Source organism: Pelophylax lessonae (genome assembly GCF_965119305.1).
Source record: "Pelophylax lessonae genome assembly, chromosome: 2".
In the NCBI taxonomy this organism is placed as follows: Eukaryota; Metazoa; Chordata; class Amphibia; order Anura; family Ranidae; genus Pelophylax; species Pelophylax lessonae.
In genome coordinates, this window is record NC_138769.1 from 355,481,245 (window position 1) to 355,509,017 (window position 27,773).

Below are 27,773 nucleotides of genomic sequence, written 5' to 3' on the forward strand. Positions count from 1 at the left end.
AGTGAGTGGCCACGTGTCTTATTGTATCTCCTTTCTCTGAATAGTTTGTTCCTTATGCTCGGGTCGCCAGTACAGTATTTGTACATTGATATCATATCCCCCCTCAATCGTCTCTTCTCCAGAGAGAATAAGTTCAGGGCTTGTAGTCTTTCTTCATAGCTGATGTCCTCCATCCCCCTAATTATTTTTGTTGCCCTTCTCTGGACTTTCTCCAGTTCCAGCACATCCTTTCTGAGGACCGGTGCCCAGAACTGGACAGCATACTCCAGATGTGGCCGGACCAGAGTCTTGTAGAGCGGGAGAATAATCTCTTTATTTCTGGAGTGAATCCCCTTTTTTATACATCCCAGTATTCTGTTGGCTTTGCTTGCGGCGGCCTGGCATTGCATGCCACTGCCAAGCCTGTTGTCTACCAGTACCCCTAAGTCCTTTTCCATCCTAGACTCACCCAGAGGTTCCCCCCCTAGCGAGTAGCTTGCTTTCTGGTTTCTGGCCCCCAAGTGCATTACTTTACATTTTTCAACATTAAATCTCATCTGCCATGTAGTTGCCCACTCCGTTATTCTGTTCAGGTCCGCTTGCAAGGTTTCCACATCCTGCATAGAAGATATTGGCATGCCTAATTTAGTATCATCTGCAAATACTGAGATTGTACTCGATATCCCCTCCTCCAGATCATTTATGAATAAATTAAACAGGATTGGTCCCAGGACAGAACCCTGGGGGACCCCACTTTCCACACCCGCCCAATCCGAGTACTCCCCATTAATCACCACCCTCTGTACTCTCCCCTGGAGCCAGTTCTCTATCCAGGTACTCACCTTATGGTCCATACCTATCTTCCTTAGTTTGTACAGTAAGCGTTTGTGGGGAACGGTGTCGAAGGCCTTTGCAAAGTCCAGATACACCACATCCACAGGCTTACCTTTATCTAGGTGGCAGCTCACTTCATCATAGAAGGTTAATAGATTGGTTTGGCACGAACGATTTTTCACGAATCCGTGCTGATTAATACTTATAATACCGTTTTCATTACTAAAGTCTTGTATGTGGTCCCTTAACATCCCCTCCAATATTTTGCAGACTACAGATGTTAGGCTGATCGGCCTATAGTTACCCGGGATATATCTCGGCCCCTTTTTAAGCATTGGTACCACGTTGGCTTTTTTCCAATCAGCTGGCACCATACCCGTCTGTAAACTATCCTTAAAGATCAAGAATAATGGTCTGGCAATCACCTGGCTGAGCTCTTTAAGAACCCTCGGGTGCAAGCCATCCGGTCCCGGGGATTTATTTATGTTAAGCTTCTCTAGTTTAGCTCTAAGTCTATCTTCTGTTAGCCATGGCGGCACTTCCTGAGGTGTATTATTTAGTTCGGCCTTACAAGCTGGGTTCGTGTAGCCCCCCGATTCCTTTGTGAAGACTGAAGAAAAGAAATTATTTAACACTTCCGCCTTTTCTCTGTCCTCGGTGGCCATTTTTCCTTTATCATCTTTTATCTTCTGTCCTCTGACTTCTCTGGAGTGGTCCCCCTTCCTGTACAGACCCCTTGGCAAGCCCCCTGGTACTCACGGCCTTTGTTTTTCCCAGATAACTCTGCCAGCAGCTCCATCGTCAGCTTTCCAGGATCCTTCAGGCTCAGCTCCACACCTGGCTCACCAGGCCGACTGCCTGTGACCACCTTCCCTGGACAGCAGGAGGAGAGACAGCTGTCACCCTCCACCTGGGACTCTGATTCCCACCAAAGATGCCCTTTCACATTTGCCCTTGGCTTTTATGGTCAATCCCAGGATGAGCTGTAGTGGTGCCCTCCCACTGGGACTGCCACAAAAGCCCGTTTGCCACTGGCCGGGTTTCCTTCACTGTCCAACAAGCTCCCCTATTGGATACAGTGGGGACACTCCCTTAGACCAAGTGACTCCCACCTGGACACATGTAACAGGCATAAGTAACAAATCAGGCTCCTCTGATAAGCAGATGGAGCATAACAATGCTTTTAACCTAGCACCAATCTAGGAGGGTGCTACAGATAGAAAGTCTATGGGAATTTGAGGCTAACCTACATGAAAACTGCGGGTGCACTGAGCTGCAGCCAAACAGGGTTACAGGGATGGTTAGTGTTAGTGTTAGAGTTGTGGTTACAGGGTTAAAGGAGAGGGTAGTGTGAGTGGAGTCTCAAGACAGAGCTTTGGGATTAATCTTCCTCTTCCTTTTTTCTTTTTTGTTTCTTTTTTTACAGAGCCTCTGTAGCAAGTCCAGGTAGCTTTGTACTGAATATAGTCTAGACCAAAAATACTTCTTTCAATATCTATAATTAAGACATGCCTTGAAGACTCAAGGCCTGGCCCCAACGGTGTCTTTTTTTTGTGCCTCCATCTTGAACAACATAGTTAGTGCACATTCTATGAAGGGCCTTATTACTAAGATTTAAACTCTTTCTAACACTACTGCTCCATGTAGGCAAAGATGGGAGGCTGAAATTGATGTGAACCTAGGGGCTATATGGGATTGAATATCTCCTACTTATAGAGTGACCCACCTTTTAATTTTTTTATAGGGCTTATCACACCCCGGAGTTCTTGTACAGGTAGGCAGGAGAGAAAATTACAAATGTGCAAGATTCTTTTGGAGATGCCTGAAGCTATTTAAGTATTGGCAGGAAGCGCTGGATCTATTAAATTCTGTATATGATACTACGTTAATCCCAGACCCTGTTCTATGTCTTCTGGGTTACATAAATCTTAATGACCTGAATGGCCATCAGACAGTGGCCATTATGAGATCTTTATTTAAAGTCGATAGCCTCTTGTTGGGTACCACCCAATCCTCCTACTCTTGGGGACTGGATTTGTGAAATGAATAAATATATAAAGTTTGAAAAACACACTTATGCTCAATGCAACACCACTCAGAAATTTGAAAAGATATGGAGAAAGTGGTTAGATGCATCACGTCCCAATTTTAATTTAAATTTATTTTTTTCACAATAAAAGTTTATTGCAAATTATGTTACAGGTACAAAGTCCAAACAATGCCGGAGATCAAGGTATCGACTGTAACCAAGACATAAACAATTTTGATATGTAAAAACCCAAAGGCAAGCAAAAATACAACTTGTAAAGAAAACAGTTATAATTTAAATTTATAATTGAGATTGGGAATATTTTTAGTGGAGGGAGATGGCCGATTAAAGTAAAGGAAAGAAATTAAATGGAAAGGAAAGCTATTTGCTCCAGAGCATTTCTGTATTTTTGAATATCTTTGAATATTATGGGGGAATTAGACGATTTATCAAATGTACTAATGTTGATACCATTTTGGATTGACATTTGTTCTTGGTTTAAATGTTAGTTTGTTTTTTCTTTTTTTTTTTTTTATCTTTTTTTGTGTTTTTGTTTTACTGGTTCTTTCTGTTATTTATTTGTTATAAAGGAAAACATTTCAAAAATAAAATCTGAATAATAAAAATTAATTTTCTGTATCAGAAGCTCTATGCAAAAAAAAAAAAAAAAAGAACCACAAGCACCAGTCTGCTGATGCTGAAAGCTAATTTTTCATTCTAGGCATTGAGGACTTTTTTTGTAGGCATGAAGTTTAACCACTTTACCACTAGAGCATTTTGCTGTCTTACGTCTGGGCCACTTTTTGCGATTCGGTGCTGTGCGACTTTAACTGACAATTGCGTGGTCGTGCAACGCCGTACCCAAACGAAATTGACGTCCTTTTTTTCCCACAAACAGAGCTTTCTTTTGGTGGTATTTGATCACCTGTGCGATTTTTACTTTTTGCGCTATAAACAAAAAAAGAGCGTTTATTTTGAGAAAATAACAATATTTTTCACATTTTTTATATGAAATTCCCCCCAAAAAAGATGTAAAAACCAATTTTTTTTTAAATTTTTGGCCAATTTGTTTTCTGCTACCTATGTTTGGTAAAAAAAAAATCGCAATAAGCGTATTTTGATTGGTTTGCGCAAAAGTTATTGCGTTTACTAACAAAGGGAAAGATTTTTGTCATTTTTGGTGGGTTTTTTTTTAACGCGTAATGGCGGCGATCTGCAATTTTTTTGCGGGACTGCGACATTGCGGCGGACAGATCGGACCCTTGACTGACATTTTTGACACTTTTGGGGGTACCAGTGACATTACTACAGTAATCAGTGCTATAAATATGCACTGTTACTGTAAAAATGACACTGGCAGGGAAGGGGTTAACTTTATTGGAGAGGGAGGGGTTAATGTATGCCTGGTGCTTACTGACGTGTGGGGGGGGGAGGTGACTTTGTGAGACAGGGACAGATCGGATGTCCAGCTATGCTGAACAGTCCGATCTGTCACTCCCTGTCACTGAGGAGATCCGCCCGCTTGTGTTTACACAGGCGGGCAGATCTCCACACTAGATCCCCGACGATCGGGGCAGACCAGCGGCGATCGCCGCTGCTCCTCCCCTGGCCCGACTCCCGCTGTGAATGAAAACAGCGGGAGCGCGCCTCCGGCGGCGCGCGAGCGCCGCCTACAGGGGAGGAGTCTGACGACGTAGGTCTACGTCGTCAGACGGGAACGAGCCACTTTGCCGCAGTACTATTACAGTACTTAGCGGTAAAGTGGTTAAAGACATACTGGAATTGTTTTACTAAAGGCAAAAAGGCTGTTCACTTTGCAAGGGAAGTTGCATTGTGCAAAGGAATTTTCCCTAGAGCTTAGTGAATGGGGTGAAGCTTCACTTTGCAAAGAACACTTGATCATGTTTAAAATATTAAAAAAAAAAACAGCTTTTTGCTTGCACATGATTTGCTGACGGAATGCAGCCAAGCTTCATCTCATTCACTAATCTTTGGGGCAAATTCCCTTGCAAAGCAAACAGCCTATTTGCTTTTATTAAACCAACCCCAATGGGTTGCTAGAAAAACCACGAACCCTTAGAAACATGTGCAATTGTTTGATCATTTCCGAGTCACATCTAACTTGTAGCATTGTTCCATTGAATTGGCATGTAATACCATGTTGTTAACCATATCAAAGTCAGACTATAGTGTTTCAAGCGTTTGTTTCCGTTTAATGTCCAAGCGTATTTTTAACATATGACAATACATTTGTAGGAAACCTATAATTATTGGTACTGGATCCTGACTATCTTTAATCCTAGCCTAAACTCAGTTTTAGCCCTAAACTAAGCCTCAGTGTGTGATCAGGGTACAAGCCACCGTTACAAAGCATAATTCATTCCATGGTACAGTCAGGTTCCCGGAACACAGGAGCCCGTCTCCACTCCACACTGCACACCAGTTAGAGCAGGGGTCTCCAAACTATGGTGGCCCTCCAGTTGTTCAAGAACTATAATTCCTATCATGCCTATGAATGTCAGAGTTTTACAATGCCCCATGGGATGTGTAGTTCTGCAACAGCTGGGGGGCCATAGTTTGGAGATCCTTGAGTTAGAGGACTGTGCTGCACATAGGGATTCCCTATGACTAAGCCCTGTAAAGGGTGAATTATGTACAACTTGGGCTCAGGTGGGAGGTCTCCTGTGTCTGCTGATTTGTCCTTTCTGCTTGCTCAATAAAACCATTTCATTTTTCAAACACTGTAAGTCTGTGGCCTGATGCTTCGACTGGTAAGCTCCAGTGTACACTTGCATACTCCAAAGAAGAAAAATATAAATACTGTTTCAAGAAAGAACTGTTCTTTGTATGATCATTCACTTCAAATATATATCTGAAACCAATTTAGCTTAGATCGTTCTAATTTTCTTAGCATTTGGGTTGTTTAGTGACAGAATGATCAAATGATTCCAATGAAGCAGCCTAGGTGAGTAAGCTGGAAAGCAGACACAGGTGCATTTCAAAAAGACTTTTAGTGGCAAAGGTGTTAAATAAAGTTGTATCAATCCCAATCTGTGTGTCACAAGCAGATTAGGGGAGTAAAGGACAGCCATTAGGTACATTTCCAGCTCCAAGGCTACACAGCCATATAATTACAAATGCCTGTAGCATTTTCTTTTTGCCTTGCTTTTGGCAACTAAATTATCTCCTTTCAATCTGTGTCATTTTTTGTAATTTAATACTACTCTACATGATTAATACAGCATAGAAAAACAATCTAGTTGCTAAGCCTGTGTGTGCAGTTGTTTAACCACTTCTGGACCCAAAGATTTTCCCCCTTAATGACCAGGCCATATTTTGCGATTCTGCACTGTGTTATTTTAACAGACAATTGCGCGGTCATGCGACGCTGTATCCAAATAAAATTGATGTCCTTTTTTCCCCACAAATAGAGCTTTCTTTTGGTGGTATTTGATCACCTGTGCGATTTTATTTTTTGCGCTGTAATCAAAAAAAAGAGCGACAATTCTGAAAAAAAAAAAAAACATTATTTTTTACTTTGTGCTATATAACATTCTCAAATTTTTTTAACATTTTAGGCCAATTTGTTTTCTGCTACATATTTTTGGTAAAAAAAAAATCTCAAAAGAGCGTATTTTGATTGGTTTGCACAAAAGTTATCACGTCTACTAACTACGGGAAAGATTTATGTCATTTTTATTGTTTTTTGTTTTTTTTTTTGCTAGTAATGGCGGCGATCTGCAATTTTTTAGTGGGACTGTGACATTGCAGCAGACAGATCGGACCCCTAACTGAAATTTTTGACACTTTTGGGGGGGACCAGTGACATTACTACAGTAATCAGTGCTACAAATATGCACTGTTACTGTAATAATGACACTGGCAGGGAAGGGGTTAACACTGTGGGTGATAAAGGGGTTAAATGTGAGCCTAGGGGAGTGATTTTAAATGTGGGGGGCGTGGCTTGTGAAATGGTCACAGAGATCTGTGTTCCTATATAGAAGGATCACATGAGCTCTGTGATCATTTCAGATAGAAGAACAGTCAGCTGTGTTTACAACAACTGACCATTTTTCTCTCTCAGTGGGGAACGATTGCGGGCATCATGCGGCAATCGGAGCCGCCTGCCACGTGCATTGGAATCCCCTAGCTGCAGGTGCGCGACTGACGTAGACCTATGTCGTTTTGTGCAGGAGAACCACACTGCCGCAGTAAATCAGCGGCAGGCTGTCGGGAACTGGTTAATACCTCTTCATATAAACAGTGCAAAGTGAAGCCATGTTTGCTTGTAGTCAGTCTAGTCATTTATGCATTCCTAAAAATATTAGAAATTTTATTTTGGAGTTAACATTGTTTTACTATTCATCTGAGGACTCTAAGACTCTTTACAGAAAGCAAAATATACTATATATATATATATATATATATATATATATACCATATAGCATATGGGGAGTTCCACAAGAGAGGAGAGACAGGACAAGAAGCTATATTAGATGGAAGACATCTGGATAGGCATTAAATGCCAACCTGTAAACCAAAAGGTATTGTTGTCTGGTGAGTCCTAGTCTGTGCTATTGTTTTATTGGGGTTTATATACTAAAGCTGGAGAGTGCAAAATCTGGTGCAGCTGTGCATGGTAGCCAATCAGCTTCCAACTTCAGGAGTTCAATTTAGATTTGACGAAAAGAAACCTGGAAGCTAAATGTTTTTTATGCAGAGTAAAGCCCCGTACACACGTACCGATTGTTGGCCGTGAATTTTCGGCCGCCGCCCGATCGGCCGATTGTCGGCTTGTTAGTATGATGATTCCGACAACCGACTGCGACTTTTCGGCCGAACAAAATCTGGTGCGCATGCTATAAAATTTTTGTTGGCCGTCAGCAGAACGGCCGATTGTTCGTCAGTCAGTACAGATTTCGGCCAACAAAAGTCAGATGAGCAAGACTGGGCATGCTCAGAGAAGAAAAAACACACGGAAAGTAGACCAGAACATGACATGCAAAAAATTGGGGGAGCAAACCCTGAACATGTATATCTAAAGCCGGTGCAGCTATGAACCAAGCGACATGTATGTTAAAAAAGAATAGCGCACACATGCAAAAGAAATGACTATCAAATATGGAGACAATCCATAAATAAAAATGGGGATTTAGTCCCACTATATGGCCATATCGTGCTCAAGCCCACCACTACGTCAAAGTACCCCATTATCAGTGGGTCCTACACTATCCATAAAAAAGGTTTGCTCCCCCAATTTTTTGCTTGTTTATTATGTATTCGGTCTGACCAGACTTCTGAGGTTGAGCAACCCACCTCACCCCCCACACACACCTGTACTCTATCAGTGTCCATTATCAAGTAGATATAGGAGGAGTCCCTTGTAGTGCATTAGCACATCTCTCCCAGCAAGGAGTGTTGTCTCCAAGGGTTAGAGAGGCTGGATTCACCCCTTTTTTATGGATAGTGTAGGACCCACTGATAATGGGGTACTTTGACGCAGTGGTGGGCTTGAGCACGATATGGCCATATGGTGGGACCAAATCCCCATTTTTATTTATGGATTGTCTCCATATTTGATAGTCATTTCTTTTGCATGTGTGCGCTATGGGACGGCAGGAAGGAGTTTGCTTGTAAACATGACTACCCTTTAATAACAAATTTTTTTTTTTTTTTTTTCTTATATATAACTAAATAAATAAATAAATAAGGCACTCGGACACTTCGTTGGATGGAAAAGGCCGCGGCTTATTTTATTAGCTGGTACAAACTTTAAATACTCAACCAACAATATTTTCTTTAACATATTCAAATACAACCAACCCAGTCATGAACAACTCGGGTTGTACAAGAATAAAATTATCATTAATTTTAGCAATTATCCAAAACACCATTCATAAAACATAACTTACACAACAAAAAACGTCCCCCTCTGATACAGAGGTGACCCAACCAGACTAATATTGTAAGCCGCGACAAACCTAAAGGGAGGGAGGGAGGGGAAAAGCAGGTGAGGATTTTTGAAGAGATTGAGCTGTGAGGGCTCGGGCGGACCATTAAATAGCCCCCCTTCTGAGGTAGCCTTCCTCCCATAGGAGGGAGAGTGTGGGCGTGGATAGGGGCTCATTCGCTGGAACCACTACTCTAACTAAAAACTGCCTAGTTACTGCAACTAGTTTTGCCCAGCTACACCTGAGGCGGGAAAACCTGAGCAGGAAAGCCAGGAAAACAAGCCTTAGGGTCAAAAGTTCACTAACCCCTGACATAGCTTACCAGTATAACCCATATTAAAATGGCCTCACTAATGCTAACTACCATACTCTCACCCTTCCACCATCCCATAAGAAAGGGGGGCTTATATTAGCCCCCTTTCTCATATTCTTTTTTAACAGAACATGACATCACTTCTGCAGTTGGTTGTTGTTGGCCGACCAAATTTGTGTGCAGTCTAGAGCACATTTCAACCAACACAACAACACTGGACAAAAGACGGCCGATCGGTCGGCCAACAATCGGTGTGTGTGTACGAGGCATTACACGAGATTTACACTATCTAGTTTCAGTAAATAAACCCCACTGTGTTACATATTTTGTGTGTATTGAAATGAGAGCTGTGATATTGGCCACTGCATTCGTTTTATTTTTGGGGTATTGTATGTCTGTGGCACTGAGTTGGGTGATTATGTTAATATTTTATATTTACTAGACTTAAAAAAAAATTACCAACTTTTTTAGTCCTGACCTTATTATGTTTTTTGAGTGACTTACCTAAATAAATTCTAGGAAACAGATGAAAGTGCTGTATTTGAAAAGAAGGCTAAAACTTCAAATGCTGGCTGGACAGAGGATTACTGTGCAATATGAAATCATTTACCTGACTAAATAAATATAAAACAAATTTAACAATTGTAGTTTTTACATCAATCTTGTTAGATGCCTAACCAGGGTGTTTATGCACATGTTTGATGCATTATCTTTATATTTACAGTGTTATGCCATTTAGCTTTGTTACGTCTGATTACATGAGGTTACCATACTGAAAACAGTAGGTTCAATAGCAGTACAATGAAATGAAAAAACACTGGAACGTTCATTTGTGTGGCAAAACATGATCAACAACTCGAGGGTGTATTTCTAAACCATCTGTAAAAACATTCACCGGTGGTTTTATAGCACATTCAGCAGATGCACATTTCCCAAATACCATATTTATAAAAGGTGAAATAAACTATAAACTGCAAAGAGAACGTTACCTCCTGGCCAGCTAGATTTAGCAATATGTGACTTCTTAATTTTTTATAAAATTAAAATATAAAAAACGCATGCCCACTACCTCTCCACTATCCAACAACCAGCCCAGAACATTAAGGGGTTAATTTACCAAAAACCAGGAAGTGCAAAATCTGGTGCAGCTGTGCATGGTAGCCAATCAGCTTCTAACTTCAGCTTGTTTAACTACCTCAATACAGGGCACTTAAACCCCCTTCCTTCCCAGACCAATTTTCAGCTTTTAGTGCTGTTGCATTTTGAATGACAATTGTGTGGTCATGCAACACTGTACCTAAACCAAATTTGTGTCATTTTTTCCTCACAAATAGAGCTTTCTTTTGGTGGTATTTGATCACCGCCAGGTTTTTTTTTTTTTTTTTGGTGCACAAATAAAAAAAGACCGAAAAGTTTGAAAAAAAAAAAAAAGTTTTTTTGTTTAGGTTATAAAATTTTGTAAATAGATACGTTTTTTCCTGCACTGATGAGCACTGATGACACCGCGCTGACAGGCACTGATGAGGAGACACTGATGGGGTGGCACTGATGGGTACTGATAGGTAGCACTGATATGCAGCACTGATGGGCACTGATATGTGGCACTGATAGATAGCACTGATATGCAGCATTGGTGGGCACTGATAGGCAGCGCTGGTGGGCACTGATAGGCAGCACTGATGGGGACTGATCGGCGGCACTGATGGGCACTGATAGGTGGCACTGATGGGCACTAATAGGTGGCACTGATCGGCACTGCTGGGGGGGAATGATGGGCACTGATAGGCAGCACTGGTGGGCAATAATGGGCACTGGTGGGCAGCACTGATAGATGGCAATAACGTGCACTGGTGGGCAGCACTGATAGATGGCATTGGTGAGTAATTAGAAATACTCACTGATCACCCCAGCTGCAGCACCGATCCTCTCCTCACTGACAGGATCTGTCAGGAGGAGAGGAGATCGAAGCCGTTACAACGGCTTTATTTTCATTACATGGCGGCTGTAATTGGACACAGCCGCCATGTGATCAGGAGGGCCAATCGCAGGGCCCTCCTGCCGCATCTTGTTGCTCTGTGTCCGAGGGACACAGGCACATCGAGATTGCGCCACTGCGCGTGCCCGCGGCGGCGCGATCTCGCTCCTTCTGAAGGACGTTTCGGATTGTCCGATCAGAAGGACGAGACTCCCACCTGGCCGTATATTTACAATGGCCCGGGTGGGAGGTGGTTAACCACTTTAAGACCGGAAGATTTTGCTGCCCTTTTTTGCGATTCGGCACTGCCTGAATTTAACGGACGCCGTGCGACACCGTACCCAATCGAAATTGACGTCCTTTTTTTTTCCCCGTAAATAGAGCTTTCTTTTGGTGGTATTTGATCACCTGTGCGATTTTTAAATTTTTGTGCTATAAACAAAAAAAGAGCAACAATTTAAAAAAAAACAAACAATGTTTTTCACATTCTGCTATATACCCCCAAACATTTTAGGCCAATTTGTTTTCTGCTACATATTTTTGTTAAAAAAATTTCAACAAGCGTATTTTGATTGGTTTGCGCAAAAGTTATTGCGTTTACTAACTACGGGAAAGATTTATCTTATTTTTATAATTTTTTTTTTCACTAGTAATGGCGGCGATCTGCGATTTTTTGTGGGACTGCAAGTAATGGGACACTTTAGTGGGACACTAGTAATGGCGGACAGATCGGACCCCTAACTGACATTTTTGACACTTTTGGGGGTACCAGTGACATTACTACAGTAATCAGTCCTAAAAATATGCACTGTTACTGTAATAATGCCATTGGCAGGGAAGGGGTTAATACTATGGGTGATCAAGGGGTTAAATGTAAGCCTAGGGGAGTGATTCTAACTGTGGGGGAGTTGGGCTTGTTAGATGACCATAGAGACATGCGACCCTTTATAGCAGGATCGCATGGTGTCTGTGATCATCTCAGGGAGAAGGACAGATTGCTGTGTTTACATCTGCCGTCCGTCCTTCTCTGTCAACGGGGAGAGATTGTGGGTGGCCGGCGGCCATCGGAGCCGTCTGCCACACGTACTGGCTCCCCAGCTGACGAGCGGGGAACGGGAGCGCGCCTCCGGGGGCGCGCGCTCGCCCCTATCTCCTCCCAGGCGAGCGCCGTACATGTACGGGACTTTGCCTGGGAGAGCCAGCCTGCGGCAGTATATCTGCGGCAGCTGGTCGTTATGTGGTTAATTAAGTTTTGACAAAAGAACCTGGATGTTGATTGGTTTCAAAGCAGAGCTGCACGAGATTTTGTACTCTCCAGTTTTAGTAAATCAACCCCTAAGCATTAGAATAATGGGGTTTGATTTACTACAGGCAATCAGACTGTGCACTTTGCAAAGTGCAGTTGCACTCTGCAATAGAAGTTGCTCTAGAACTTAGTAAATGAGCAAAAGCTCTGCTGACTTCCATCATCCAATCATGTGCAAGCAAAAAAGCTTTTTTATTTATTTATTTATTTATTTTTTATTGTCCAGCACGTGATTGGGTATTATTTGCAAAGTGAAGCTTTACCTCGTTTACTAAGCTCTGGAGCAACTGCACTTTGCATAGTGCACAGTCTTTTTTCCTTTAGTAAATCAACCCCCTTGTGTCCATGGCAAAAAAAAAGCCAGCAAATCTGCATTCCCTTGCTGTACTGATACCAGGCTGTATGCATTTCAGTAGCATGAGGGAATATAGGAAGAACCTCAAAAAAGGGGTAGCCTTACCAAAGCACTGAGTCCCCGTTCACACTAAGGTGACCTGTGAGGCAACCTGGTCGCCTCACAGGTCGCCGTAGGTCGCCTTCCATAGGGAAGCTGCGGACCCGTTCTAAAAGGAGCGACACAAGTCGCTCCGACTTAGAAAAAGGGTCCAGAGCTTCTTTGGGGCGACCCGGAGGCGACCGCCATAGACTTCAATGTTATGAAGTCCGTGGCGGCCGCTACGAGGTCGTGGCGCGCTGTTCGCACCGCGACCTCGGAGGTCGCCACCCCAAGTCGGATCGCCCCTATGTGAACGGGGCCTAACTCTAATAATGCACAAAAACAAACATATTTTCCCAAAAATCATATGCACAGCAATGAATATATTCCATTACACAGATATTTTTGTATTATGATGACATAATAATAGTTATCCTAACATGCTATCTAAATAAGAACAAAAGGCTTTCATGCATTTGAAAAAAATATATAATAATTCAGTTTTTATATTGGCGTGGGTGCTTTTAGATATACATTTGTAAAATGTTAGTATGTTTTTTTACATAAAGTACACAGTGTAACTTCTTTTATTTGAGGTTTATTAGTTCTTTAAATACTAGAGAACCATTTGAGTTATTATTTTTTTTTACAAATGATCAGGTCCTGCTATCATTAAACCTGTTTTATTACCTACGTTTCGCAACAGCCCACGTAGTAAAAAAGCAATTTAAGAATGGTAGTGATAAAAGCAAAAGGCCACTGTGTTTTCATGTTTGTGTGTGGGCATGCCTGGACCTCTGACAGACGGAACTGAAAACAATGCTTAACAAGTTGCTGATAGCAGGTGTTTCTTCTTAAGGCAAAATTGCTCTCCATTATTACCATTAATCATGATTTCAAATGCTACATCATGGGATCAATGGCTGCTTCCTGTGTGCTGTAAGCTCTCCATACAGGCTTGGTGTAATGCCCCATACACACGTGCAGATTATCTGCAGACTTTTGTCTGCAGACTTACCTTTTCTATGTAGTGCAAGGGCCTGCCGGATTGCATACAAATTGAAAGTGTTTAGGTTTGACCTCATATTATATGGTTTTGGTAAGTCTGCAGACAAAAGTCTTCAGATAATCTGCACGTGTGTATGGGGCATAAGAATGAATGTATACTGTTTCTGTTGTGACTTCTGAGTCATTTTGTAAACTAGTTTTATTTACGGGGCATATTTTATAAAATGTATATCATGCATGAAATTAAGGTCATGTATGCACCTGTGCGACTTTTTGTTAACCACTTAAGCCCTGGAAGATTTTACCCCCTTCCTGACCAGGGCCTATTTTGCGATTCGGCACTGCGTGACTTTAACGGACAATTGCGCGGTCGGACGATGTTGTACCTAAACGAATTTGACGTCCTTTTTTCCCCACAAACAGAGCTTTCTTTTGGTGGTATTTGATCACCTGTGCGATTTTTTTGATCATGCGCTATAAACAAAAAAAGAGCGTCAATTTTGCAAAAATAACAATATTTTTCAAATTTTTTTATATGAAATTCCCCCAAAAAAATGTAAAAATCTAAATTTTTTAACATTTTAGGCCAATTTGTTTTATGCTACATATGTTTGGTAAAAAAAAATTGCAAAAAGCGTATTTTAATTGGTTTGCGCAAAAGTTATTGCGTTTACTAACTAAGGGAAAGATTTTTGTCATTTTTGTTGTGTTTTTGTTTAACGAGTAATGGCGGCGATCTGCAATTTTTTTTGCGGGACTGCGACATTGCGGCGGACAGATCGGACCCTTGACTGACATTTTTGACAGTTTTGGGGTTACCAGTGACATTACTACAGTAATCAGTGCTATACATATGCACTGTTACTGTAAAAATGACGCTGGCAGTGAAGGGGTTAACTTTTTTTGAGAGGGAGGGGTTAAGTGTGTCCCTAGGGGCGTGATTCTAACTGTGATTGGATGTGGCTACTGGTGTAAGAACAGAGATCAACGGTCCTACATAACAGAACCGTATGATCACTATTCTTACACTGGGAAGAATGACAGGCGGCTTTGTTTACATTAGCCGCCTGCCTTTCTCCCGGTGTAACGGGCGATCGCAAGTGCCCGGCGGACATCGGGTCCGCCGGGCACACGCGCGGGGGGGGGTGTTCGTGACCGAGGGGGAGTGGGAGCGCACCTCTGGCGGTGTGCGCTCCCTCCCTAGAGCCTCACAGGCTAGCGACGTAGTCCTACGTTGCTTTGCCTGTGAGGGGGCTAATCGCCGCAGTAAATAGTCGTGCGGCGGTCGGCAAGTGGTTAAGGAGGAATTTCACTCTTGTTTAAAAAAAAAAATTAGATCAGCATCTACAAATACTATAGCCAGGGCTGCTGATAGGGCAGTACAACCGGCCCTGTTGTCCCGGGCCCTCCCCCAACAGCTACACAGTGGGGGCCCGGCCACATTACAGTTCGTTACTGCATTTTTTTAAAAAAAATTGCTTTCTAAACTCCTCTCCCACTTCTACTTGCCTATGGGGTGGCGTTATATAATTTTCTAGGGCCCCTTTGGGTCTACAGAGGGGCCCAGGAAGAGAGCGCAGTGGAGGGACTATTTCTTTATTTTCGGTGAGCAAGTACATCATGCCGCCCCACTATTCAAATAGTCCCGGCCGACGGAGTGATACTACTATTCTCTGTTCGGCTCCCGGCTGCTGTCCTGAGGAGACGTGAAGCAGTTGAGCGGCTGTCAGGGAGCAGCAGGAGGAGAGTGCGGCTGCAATGGTGAGTGGAGAATAGAGGAAAGAATCCTCACTGTGTCCTATTATATCACAGCACAGCAGGTTATCCTTAGCAGCACAAAAAGCAGGGGCTCTATCAAGTCTCTGTGTCACACGGCTGTTGGGTGCTGACTTTGTCAACTTATGGCTGTTGGCTGTTCTGAGTTTTACAGACTGTAAGGCCCCGTTAACACTGGGGCGACGCTACTTCCCAGGGCGACCTCACAGGTCGCAGCGTGCTGCTCGCACCGCGACCTCGGAGCGGCCGGCACAGACTTCATAACATTGAAGTCTATGCAGGTCGCTCCAGGTCGCCCCAAAGAAGCTCCGGACCCTTTTTCTAAGTCGGAGCGACTTGTGTCGCTCCTATTAGAACGGGTCCACAGCTTCTCTATGCCAGGCGACCTACGGCGACCTGTCAGGCGACCAGGTCGCCTGACAGGTTCGCCCCAGTGTGAACGGGGGCTTACACAGCACAGCCATAACAAAATCAGCACCCAAAAGTCATGTGACACAGAGCCATGATAGAGTCCCTGCTTATTGTGCTGCCTGTGTGATGACCATAGGACACAGTGAGATGCTACACTTCAGTTGGGGAGCAGTAAACATGTGCAGCAGAGCTGCATTTGTACTGCCCCCCAAACCAATCCCCTACATACCAGTATGTCACTGGATTGGAAGGATGATATCTTGGTCATTACTACAGCAATGATCAAGATATCATTTTTTTTAGCCTCAATGATTCTGCACACAGTAAAAGTAATCCTAGTGGCTAAGAAGCCATTGGATTACAGGCAGTGGCACCCCTGCCTTTACCGCCTTTAGGATGCAAACAGTAGCATCCAGTTCCTGAGACACAGTGAGAGGGGCGGATGTCGTTCCACCCACTGTGTGGCATGTGGCGACAAGGATTTTATCACTTCCAGTTTCGGTCTCATGTAGCCATTACCGGTTTGAACAAGCATCTGATCAAACTGATCTTGGTTTGATCAGATGCTTTGGACAGATATGGGGTCTAAAAGACCCCAGATCTCTCCATAAAAAGGTACCTGTCATGGCTCATGCTATCACAAGGGATGTTGTGCATCCCTTGTGATAGTAAAAAAGGAAAAAAAATGTAAAGATACAGGGTACGATTTTTTTTCTTTGTAATAAAATTAATAAAAATACAATTTAAAATAAATGTAAACTGCCCCCACTACTATATGCTTATGCGCAATTACGAACACACACGTTGGCTCCGCAAGCATTTATATAAACAGCAACAAACCTGCATTTTGTTTAGAGTCGGGATCAGGGGGGCGGGGCCATGGGTGGTGTCAAGGGTTTGGTTGAAGGGGGCCCCATCAGGTGGGCTGTGTGGGGCCCCATGATTTCTAACAGCGGCCCTGACTATAGCTACTGACTTTTAAGAAACAAAAACACCAGCCCATGGAGTTCATTGCTGCCCTTCCCGCAGTCAATTCTTCTCCACGCTTGGATTTGGGAATCGGCTGTGACTTCCTGATGTCTCACAGCTGGCTATCTACTGCATATGCTTGATGCACACCAGTGCTGTGGGACTGGTCCTGCAGCCTCCTAGAATATGGGACAGGCAGAAGAGCCATCCCAAGCAGACATCAGTCTAGCCTAGATAAGAATTGAGGAAGGGGGAGCAGGTACTTGTCAAAAATGTACTTCCTGAGTCAAGCCAACTCAAATGTGTAAGGGGTAGAAGTGGTACTTTCACTTTAAATGAAGTCAAGATGGACATGGTCGCTTGTGGTGGTCGCCTCGCGGCTGCTGCAGGATAAAGCACATCGTGCTTGCCTCTTTCATATTTGAACTTAAATAAGCCTGTTTGGATTGATCTAGAAGTTTATTCTACTTATATTATTATAGATACATATAATTAGGCATATCATTTTAGGGGCAGTGTCACTTGAGAGTAATTCCTTTTTTACTTTTTGAAACAAGTCTGATTTAAAATAAAGTAATAGAGTCAGGTATTAATTGTAGCAGCCTGTGGAAGCCTATATCAATAGAAGCCCTTCAAGCCCAGATGTTGTGCCACTCAGATGGGTACAGCTCTGACTATTCCTGGTGGTGTTGTAGCTTGCCCTCCCAATACTCATACTTACTGGGTGCAGCGGAAGCCCATCCTAATGATTGATAAATAAGAATGCGAGTGAGATAAAAAAGCTCAGGCAAGCTTCTGCTGTGTTGGTACACTGTCTTTGGAGCTTCCTGATAACGCACTTCCTGTGAGATGCATTGAGGCTGCGCATTCGCCATGATTGATGTCTCATCCGGTGGGGGAACCGCATCATTTCTGGCCAGTGGAATGCACGCCCGCTCAAGTGAGTGGCGGAGCTTCATCTAGAAGGGTTGTCTGCGTTGGTGCTTAACTAAAGCACCTGTAAATGTAAGTGCAATATATCACATTGTTTTGGTCCATTTTAATAAAAAAATACTACACTATATTTAAACAAAAACAAATAGAAGGGTAACGGGTTACCATTATCCAGTAAGCAATAAATTGTTTTGTAAAAATACAAACTTTTTAATAGAAATATACATCAAAAATGTATCATAACATATACCATACAAAACACAATTAAAGTATACATATAATACAGAGCTTAGATGTCAATCTATATCTGATCAATAGTAAGCTGGTCTACGCGTTTTGCGGAAGTGGCCGCTTTTTTAAGACTGAGTAGAAGGAATATCACAGAAAGCTCTGATTAAATATATCTAATAAAAAAAACACAGATGTACCGTGTTTCTCTGAAAATAAGACCGGGTCTTATATTAAATTTGGCTACAAAGACACACTAGGGCTTATTTTCAGGGGATGTCTTATTTATTTATGGTATGTACAATAATTTACATTTATTCAAAACAGTCATGTCATCATAACGATCCTAAAGTGGTTGAAACCCTAACAAAAAAAAATCCCGATCCTTTAGGGCATGATAGACAGCACAGTGCATGTACTGTGTCATTTACCCCTCTCTTTGTTCTAAAAAACCTGGAATAAAACAATAAAATGTTTTTTAAAAAGTTCCTGTGTCCCCTGTCTTCTCTCCCAGCTCAGTAGTCATCATTAGGACACTCTGTAATCCCAAAAATAAGTCTTGGTCAAAATCCGTTTGGAAAAAGATTATAGAATGTGCAGTGTGTCTCCTGTATATAGTGGAAAATACCCTATTTACAGCACTGTTGGGTTCTCACATCACCCACCAGAGCTCTTCTTCCCAGCTTTGAGCACTGCAGAGTAAGGGGCCGCTGACATCAACTGGGAGGAGAGCAGAAGATCTACAGCGGGTCATGTGAGCACCCAGCAGCACTGTAAATAAGGTATATTCCACAATAAAGTTACAAAAGGAGACACACTGCATATTATATAATCTTTTTACAACACGGATTGCATGTTTTTACAACGACTTTAACTAGGGCTTATTTTTGGGGTAGGGCTTATATCGCAGCCATCCCCAAAATTAAAGCAAGGTCTTATTTTCGGGTAGGGCTTATTTTCAGGGAAACAGGGTATCACAGAAAATGTACAAATATCTATACAATTGCAACATCTCATTATTATGAATGGTCAACTCAGGAAAAAGGCTTTAAAAAAGGGGGGGGCGGGGGGGTTCTAACCCTCCATAAGAAAAAATAAAAAAAATAAAAAAAACAACAACCATAAATGAATAAATATGCATGCACAATAATAATCCAAATATCAGTACACAACAGACCAAAGGTTTTCTGTTTGCATCCATGAAGTAGTGGAATACCTAAAATAGGCACCATATGTTTTAATCAAAGTAATATACAAAGAGAGTAAGTAAAGACATAAAATCTCCTGGTGTGAATACACCTGCCGGCCCGTGGGACGCTTTCAAGATCTATATAGGAAAATGTTAGCCTTAACAGTAAGGCTAGCTACAGTGCTTGCTGAATGTACCCCTAGTGGTAAAATCAAGTAGTGGTTCACTAACAAATTGTTAAAATAGGCAAATAATAAATGGCAAATGATAAATGCCCCAATTTACATCAGTGACTTTTTAAATAAAGGTATTACAAATTATTCAATAAATAGTAGTAAAAAAACATATAGTGAATAAACAAATATAAATATATCAAGTCCAAATAAGTGACTGTTGTGCCCAAACAGTTCAGATAATAAAAGTCCTTCAGTGATTGTGTTTATCCAGTAGGTTCAAAAGTGCAGGTGCTCAAAAGTGGGTATCTATTAGTTCTGTGACATCGATTTGTTTCACCGTGGTGTGGGTAAATTAAATGACTTATCAGATCCAATGGGTCCTATATGCCTTAATTGCCCCCTGGGCCGGGATGGGTTCCCCTTTAGATTTCCAATGGGCTGGTACAGGGTTCCTACTCTCGCCGGGGCAAAAAAACAGGTGTATGTGGAAGAAGGAAAGGCTCCAGATGGTGTAGTAAGGTTAATGTTTACTACCCACAATGTGGGTTAAAAGCAGGTAAAAGTATACAAGTAGTAAAAAACGTCTGTCAGTGGTCAGCTAGCAAGCTGCACGTCCTCTCTGCAGAGTGGCGAGCGGAGCTTCCGGCTTGCGTTCCACCTGACGTGACGTAATTACGCTATGCGTTACAATCGAACACGTTTCGGCACTTCCTGTGACGTCTTCAGAAAATTACTACACCATCTGGAGCCTTTCCTTCTTCCACATACACCTGTTTTTTTGCCCCAGCGAGAGGAGGAACCCTGTACCAGCCCACTGGAAATCTAAAGGGGAACCCATCCTGGCCCAGGGGGCAATTAAGCGTGAGTGGTCCTAATGCCATAAGGCATGTAGGACCCATTGAATCTGCTAAGTCATTTAATTTACCCACACCACGGTGAAACAAATTGATGCCACAGAACTAATGGATACCCACTTTTGAGCACCTGCACTTTTGAACCTACCGGATAAACACAATCACTCAAGGACTTTTATTATCTGAACTGTTTGGGCACAGCAGTCACTTATTTGGACTTGATATATTTATATTTGTTTATTCACTATATGTTTTTTTACTACTATTTATTGAATAATTTGTAATACCTTTATTTAAAAAGTCACTGATGTAAATTGGGGCATTTATCATTTGTCATTTATTATTTGCCTATTTTAACAATTTGTTAGTGAACCACTACTTGATTTTACCACTAGGGGTACATTCAGCAAGCGCTGTAGCTAGCCTTACTGTTAAGGCTAACATTTTCATTTACGTTCACACTCTATAGCTGCTGCTGCACCATTCACTTTATTATAATTTTATAATTTTATCCATTGCTAAAACACTCCTTGGCGCGGGGAATATACAGTGTCTTGCAAAAGTATTCAGCCCCCTTGAACTTTGTGACCTTTTGCCACATTTCAGGCTTCAAACATAAAGATATAAAACTGTAATTTTTTGTGAAGAATCAACAACACACGGGACACAATCATGAAGTGGAACGAAATTTATTGGATATTTCAAACTTTTTTAACAAATAAAAAACTGAAAAATTGGGCGTGCAAAATTATTCAGCCCCCTTAAATTAATACTTTGTAGCGCCACCTTTTGCTGCGATTATAGCTGTAAGTCGCTTGTGGTATGTCTCTATCAGTTTTGCACATCGAGAGACTGAAATATTTTTCCCATTCCTCCTTGCAAAACAGCTCGAGCTCAGTGAGGTTGGATGGAGAGCGTTTGTGAACAGCAGTTTTCAGTTCTTTCCACAGATTCGTGATTGGATTCAGGTCTGGACTTTGACTTGGCCATTCTAACACCTGGATATGTTTGTTTGTGAACCATTCCATTGTAGATTTTGCTTTATGTTTTGGATCATTGTCTTGTTGGAAGACAAATCTCCGTCCCAGTCTCAGGTCTTTTGCAGACTCCATCAGGTTTTCTTCCAGAATGGTCCTGTATTTGGCTCCATCCATCTTCCCATCAATTTTAACCATCTTCCCTGTCCCTGAAGAAAAGCAGGCCCAAACCACAATGCTGCCACCACCATGTTTGACAGTGGGGATGGTGTGTTCAGGGTGATGAGCTGTGTTGCTTTTACGCCAAACATAACGTTTTGCATTGTTGCCAAAAAGTTCGATTTTGGTTTCCTCTGACCAGTGCACCTTCTTCCACATGTTTGGTGTGTCTCCCAGGTGGCTTGTGGCAAACTTTAAACTACACTTTTTATGGATTTCTTTAAGAAATGGCTTTCTTCTTGCCACTCTTCCATAAAGGCCAGATTTGTGCAGTATACGACTGATTATTGTCCTATGGACAGAGTCTCCCACCTCAGCTGTAGATCTCTGCAGTTCATCCAGAGTGATCATGGGCCTCTTGGCTGTATCTCTGATCAGTCTTCTCCTTGTACGAGCTGAAAGTTTAGAGGGACGGCCAGGTCTTCGTAGATTTGCAGTGGTCTGATACTCCTTCCATTTCAATATTATCGCTTGCACAGTGCTCCTTGGGATGTTTAAAGCTTGGGAAATCTTTTTGTATCCAAATCCAGCTTTAAACTTCTCCACAATAGTATCTTGGACCTGCCTGGTGTGTTCCTTGTTCTTTATGATGCTCTCTGCGCTTTAAACTCTGAGAATATCACATATATAGATTGACGAGCCCTAGCCTCACTACTATGACAATAGGCACAAAAGGATGTGTGGAGATGGAAAGCCTCCACTAAGGGACAACTCAACATTCTTTCACCTATTTGAGAGCATTAACTATAGGTATGGTCCTCCCCTAAGCAGCATAACAGAACCTAACCAGAAGTTTCATTCTCAGCATTAGATCTATGTGACACTGCAGAAGTGGGCCCAGCCTATCTAACCAGTGCTACAATCACATAGGTCTAGGAATGTATGCTGCAACAAGAGCCTCCGTTTAAACGAACATTGTTTTAATGAAAACAAACATGTACGTATACATAACTGAGAAAAGCAAGAAAACCATACACAAACAGATAAGATGTGCTGAACTAAGGCAAACAAATGCAGAAGAAACATGTCAATGTTTATCAAGACAAGGCAGTAGAAGGAAATAATATGTAAACCTAACTAAGATTGTCAGGAAGCGTACCTTTAAAATAAGATTCATGTAAAAAATATTTCTATATCTACATAGAGAGAGAGGATTATGAACGGAGGAAGTGCTGTTACTATTTACAATAACTAAACCCAAAGACACGGCATAATAAAACACAATGACTCAGCATAAAAATGTTCATCATACTGAAAATGTCTAGAGTGATAAAAGTACTGTCTCTTCTCAAAGTATTTTCATACTGGTTAAATAACACAAAAAGACCAATAAAAAGGTAATGTATTTTAGCATGTTTCTATTAGTGATCAAAGGCTTACCAAAATATGGACTATGACCATGCTTAGATAACCCATAGGAAGCATACATTTTTTGTAATCTCTGAAGTGTAAACATAGGGCTCACCAGGCACGAAGACCCTTGGCATGGGTGTTAAGCTTACTTATTTTGGTGAAGATGCAAACCAATGCCTTGTGATTTTCAGTGTAGGCAGGTGCAGTCTATTTTCTTCACTGTGGGTGGTGATTGTCCGCAGGGCATCGAAGATGGAGGGAAAATCAAGAGGAACATGGTTCCTCTATAGTTTCCGGTGGTTACTGGGGAAGCTATCCAATTGCATGCTGCCGCTCCATGTGACTCTGGCAGCCATATTGGGTCAGGCAGAGCTTATTTAAGGACCTGGCTCCTAGAATTGGCACACATTTCGTGGATAGTGTAGGGACAGGTCATCCATCTGTCAGGGACAGCATTAGCGGGAGGGAGAGGTTTCAGACAAATAGGGAAAGAGAAGGGACACACTATCCTTACTGTAAGTCTGCCGGCCGTTTGGGCACAGACTGGGCAGGCCGAATTCAATCCCTCGAGGCAGACGCTGTCGGTGCATCCGAGACCTGGTGTTCCACAGTTTTATTACTGCATCTGGATTCTGAGTGTTTATGACTGCCGCACCATGCTGCACCTCCTGACATGCATGTTTTGGTCTTTTAGGGAGAAAGTGAAAAGATGCATTTAAAATACATACTAGCCTGCCAGCCAAATTAAAGGTATAGGTAGGCTTACCAATACCATTGTATATCCACAACTGAATTAGCATCTCACTATGTGGTTATTAGCAACCATAGGATTACTTTGGTGTGGTCTGGCACTCCCTTTCCTTTTCCTTCCTCTTGGGTAACGAGGGGGATTTCCCTTCTATCTAAATGGACAATAGAAGTAAAATAGAAGTAATAATTTTTGGATGTGAAATGGAATGAAAGGGGTAAGGTCTTGCAGGAACGTTTCTTACCAATATTTTTTACCTTAAAATGGAAAAGTAAAATTTCTTTCTAAGTTTATGAGTGGAGCATCATCATAATGAATCAATTGAAAATGTGTATTCCTTTTTATTCCAAGAACATGCAATTTAAGTAGAAATCAGTCTTTTTCTTTGTGGCAAATTTATATCTTCCAGTGCTGCTACTTGTAGGCAGGTGCAGTCTACTTTCTACACTGCAGGTGGCGCTCACTTGCAGCAGCCTTGCAGCTGGAGAGGAAGTTGAGAGGAACAAAATTCCTCTACAGTTTTCTGGGTCACTGGGGAAGCTATCCAGTTGGGGGCTGCCGCCCCATGTGACCCTGGCAGCCATCTTGGGTCAGGCAGAGACTTTTTAAAGCCCTGGTTTGGCTTGCTTTATGCAAGTCAGTAGTGTAGAGAAAGGTAACCTGCCTGTTAGGGACAGTACTAGCGATAGAGAAAAGTTCCTGATGAGGAGGTAAAGCGTAAGGTCTCAACTCAATCCTCTGAGCTTTACTCCGCTTCCGCTTGGGCACAAGATGACCAGGCCGCCCTCTGCTCTCCTAACAGACGCTGTCAATCTGGTCGATACCCGCTCTCTTCACCTTATTTGAAATGGTAAGTGAAACCGGTTGGGCAGCCATCCCACTGGGTTTATTGTAAACTGTTGCTGCATCACTTCAGTACAAGTTTTCATTGCACCTGACTGTGTGAATTATTGCCGCTACACTATGCTGCACCCCATCTACATACTGCTAGGGATGAGCGAACTGGCCAAGATTTGGTTTGAGGGAGAATTCACAAACCCAGCCTGAAAATTGTAAGCCACAAACATATTGCTCAAACCCCACTGAAGTTCAGTGGCGGCCCGTGCATAGGGGGCGCCAGGGCGCCGCCCCCACCCCTAAAAAAAAAAAATTACAAAAAGAACAAATAAAGTTTTGAAAAAAAAAAATTGTGTTCGCCGGCCTATGTGGTGGCTATAGGGGGGGGTGGGGTTTACGACCCAGAGAGGCGCCGATTGGCTGCCTTCTGGGGGCGTAACCTGGGCACAAGTCATTGCGCTAGGACACCCCCACTTTCCTGATATCCTGGCTGTGATTGGTCCAGTCTACAGCCTGGACCAATCATCATCCAGGACATCCCATGGCCCCATGCTGACCCAGCTGACGTCTTGTGCGTCAGTCACGCTGCCGCACCGACTGGAGTGGACACTGGACAGGGTGGACGGACGGTTGGATGGACCCAGGCCAGGCCAGAACAGGTAGGTACAGGCATGTGCACTTGTGCAGCCCCGTGTCACCGCCATCCCTCTGCCTCATGCCCTCAATCCATCCCTCCCACCGCCATCCCTCTGCTCTGCCTCATCCCATGACCATCCATCCAGCCTTTCCACCGCCATCCCTCTGCTCTGCCTTATCCCATGACCATCCCTCCCACCGCCATCCCTCTGCTCTGCCTTATCCCATGACCATCCCTCCCACCACCATCCCTCTGCTCTGCCTCATCCCATGACCATCCATCCATCCCTCCCACCACCATCCCTCTGCTCTGCCTCATCCCATGACCATCCATCCCTCCCTCCCACCGCCATCCCTCTGCTCTGCCTCATCCCATTACCATCCATCCATCCCTCCCACCGCCATCCCTCTGCTCTGCCTCATCCCATGACCATCCATCCCAGCACCATCCCTCTGCTCTGCCTCATCCCATGACCATCCATCCATCCCTCCCACCGCCATCTCTCTGCTCTGCCTCATCCCATGACCATCCCTCCCACCGCCATCCCTCTGCTCTGCCTCGTCCCATGGACCATCCGTCCATCCCTCCCACCGCCATCCCTCTGCCTCATGCCCTCAATCCATCCCTCCCACCGCCATCCCTCTGCCTCATGCCCTCAATCCATCCCTCCCACCGCCATCCCTCTGCCTCATGCCTCATCCCATGACCATCCCTCCCACTGCCATCCCTCTGCCTCATGCAGTCAATCCATCCCTCTGCTCTGCCTCATCCCATGACCATCCCTCCCACCGCCATCCCTCTGCCTCATCCCATGACCATCCCTCTCACCGCCATCCCTCTGCCTCATCCCATGACCATCCCTCTGCCTCATCCCATGACCATCCCTCTCACCGCCATCCCTCTGCCTCATCCCATGACCATCCCTCCCACTGCCATCCCTCTGCCTCATGCCGTCAATCCATCCCTCTGCTCTGCCTCATCCCATGACCATCCCTCCCACTGCCATCCCTCTGCCTCATCCCATGACCATACCTCCCACCACCATCCCTCTGCCTCATCCCATGACCATCCCTCCCACCGCCATCCCTCGGCCTCATGCCATAAATCCATCCCTCTGCTCTGCCTCATCCCATGACCATCCCTCCCACCGCCATCCCTCTGCCTCATCCCATGACCATCCCTCTCACCGCCATCCCTCTGCCTCATCCCATGACCATCCCTCTGCCTCATGCCGTCAGTCCATCCCTCTGCTCTGCCTCATCCCATGACCATCCCTCCCACCGCCATCCCTCTGCTCTGCCTCATCCCATGACCATCCCTCCCACCACCATCCCTCTCTGCCTCATGCCCTCATCCCATCCCTTCCACCGCCATCCCTTTGGCTGTTCCCATCTCTCCCACCGCCATCCCTCTGCCTGATCCCATCTCTCCCACCACCATCCCTCTGCCTGATCCCATCTCTCCCACTGCCATCCCTCTGCCTGATCCCATCTCTCCCACTGCCATCCCTCTGCCTGATCCCATCTCTCCCACCGCCATCCATCTGTCTGATCCCATCTCTCTCACCTCCATCCCTCTGCCTGATCTCATCCCTCCCACCGCCTGATCCCATCCCGCCCACCTCCATCCCACCGCCTGATCCCATCTCTCCCACCTCCATCCCTCTGCCTGATCCCATCTCTCCCACCACCATCCCTCTGCCTGATCCCATCTCTCCCACCACCATCCCTCTGCCTGATCCCATCTCTCCCACCACCATCCCTCTGCCTGATCCCATCTCTCCCACTGCCATACCTCTGCAGGGGGCCTGTACGCTTGTCACTGCATTGAAAGGGGGCCTGTATACTGGTCACTACATTGAAAGGGGAATGTATACTGGTGACTACATTGAAAGGGGGCATGTACGCTGGTCACTACATTGAAAGGGGGCCTGTATACTGGTCACTACATTGAAAGGGGGCATGTACACTGGTCACTACATTGAAAGGGGGAATGTACGCTGGTCACTACATTGAAAGGGGGCCTGTATACTGGTCACTACATTGAAAGGGGGCATGTACGCTGGTCACTACATTGAAAGGGGGCATGTACGCTGCTCACTACATTGAAAGGGGGCATGTACGCTGGTCACTACATTGAAAGGGGGCATGCACGCTGGTCACTACATTGAAAGGGGGCATGTACGCTGGTCACTACATTGAAAGGGGGCATGTACTGTGTGGTTTGTGCAAGGGGGTCTGTACTGTGGGGTTTGTGCTAGGGGGGTCAGTACTGTGGGGTTTGTGCTAGGGGGTCTGTACTGTGGGATTAGTGCTAGGGGGTCTGTACTGTGGGATTAGTGCTAGGGAGCCTGTACTGTGGGGTTTGTGCTAGGGGATCTGTACTGTGGGGTTTGTGCTAGGGGGTCTGTACTGTGGGGTTTGTGATAGGGGGTCTGTACTGTGGGGTTTGTGCTAGGGGGTCTGTACTGTGGGATTAGTGCTAGGGGGCCTGTACTGTGGGGTTTGTGCTAGGGGGTCTGTACTGTGGGGTTTGTGCTAGGGAGTCTGTACTGTGGGGTTTGTGTTAGGGAGTCTGTACTGTGGGGTTTGTGCTAGGGAGTCTGTACTGTGGGGTTTGTGTTAGGGAGTCTGTA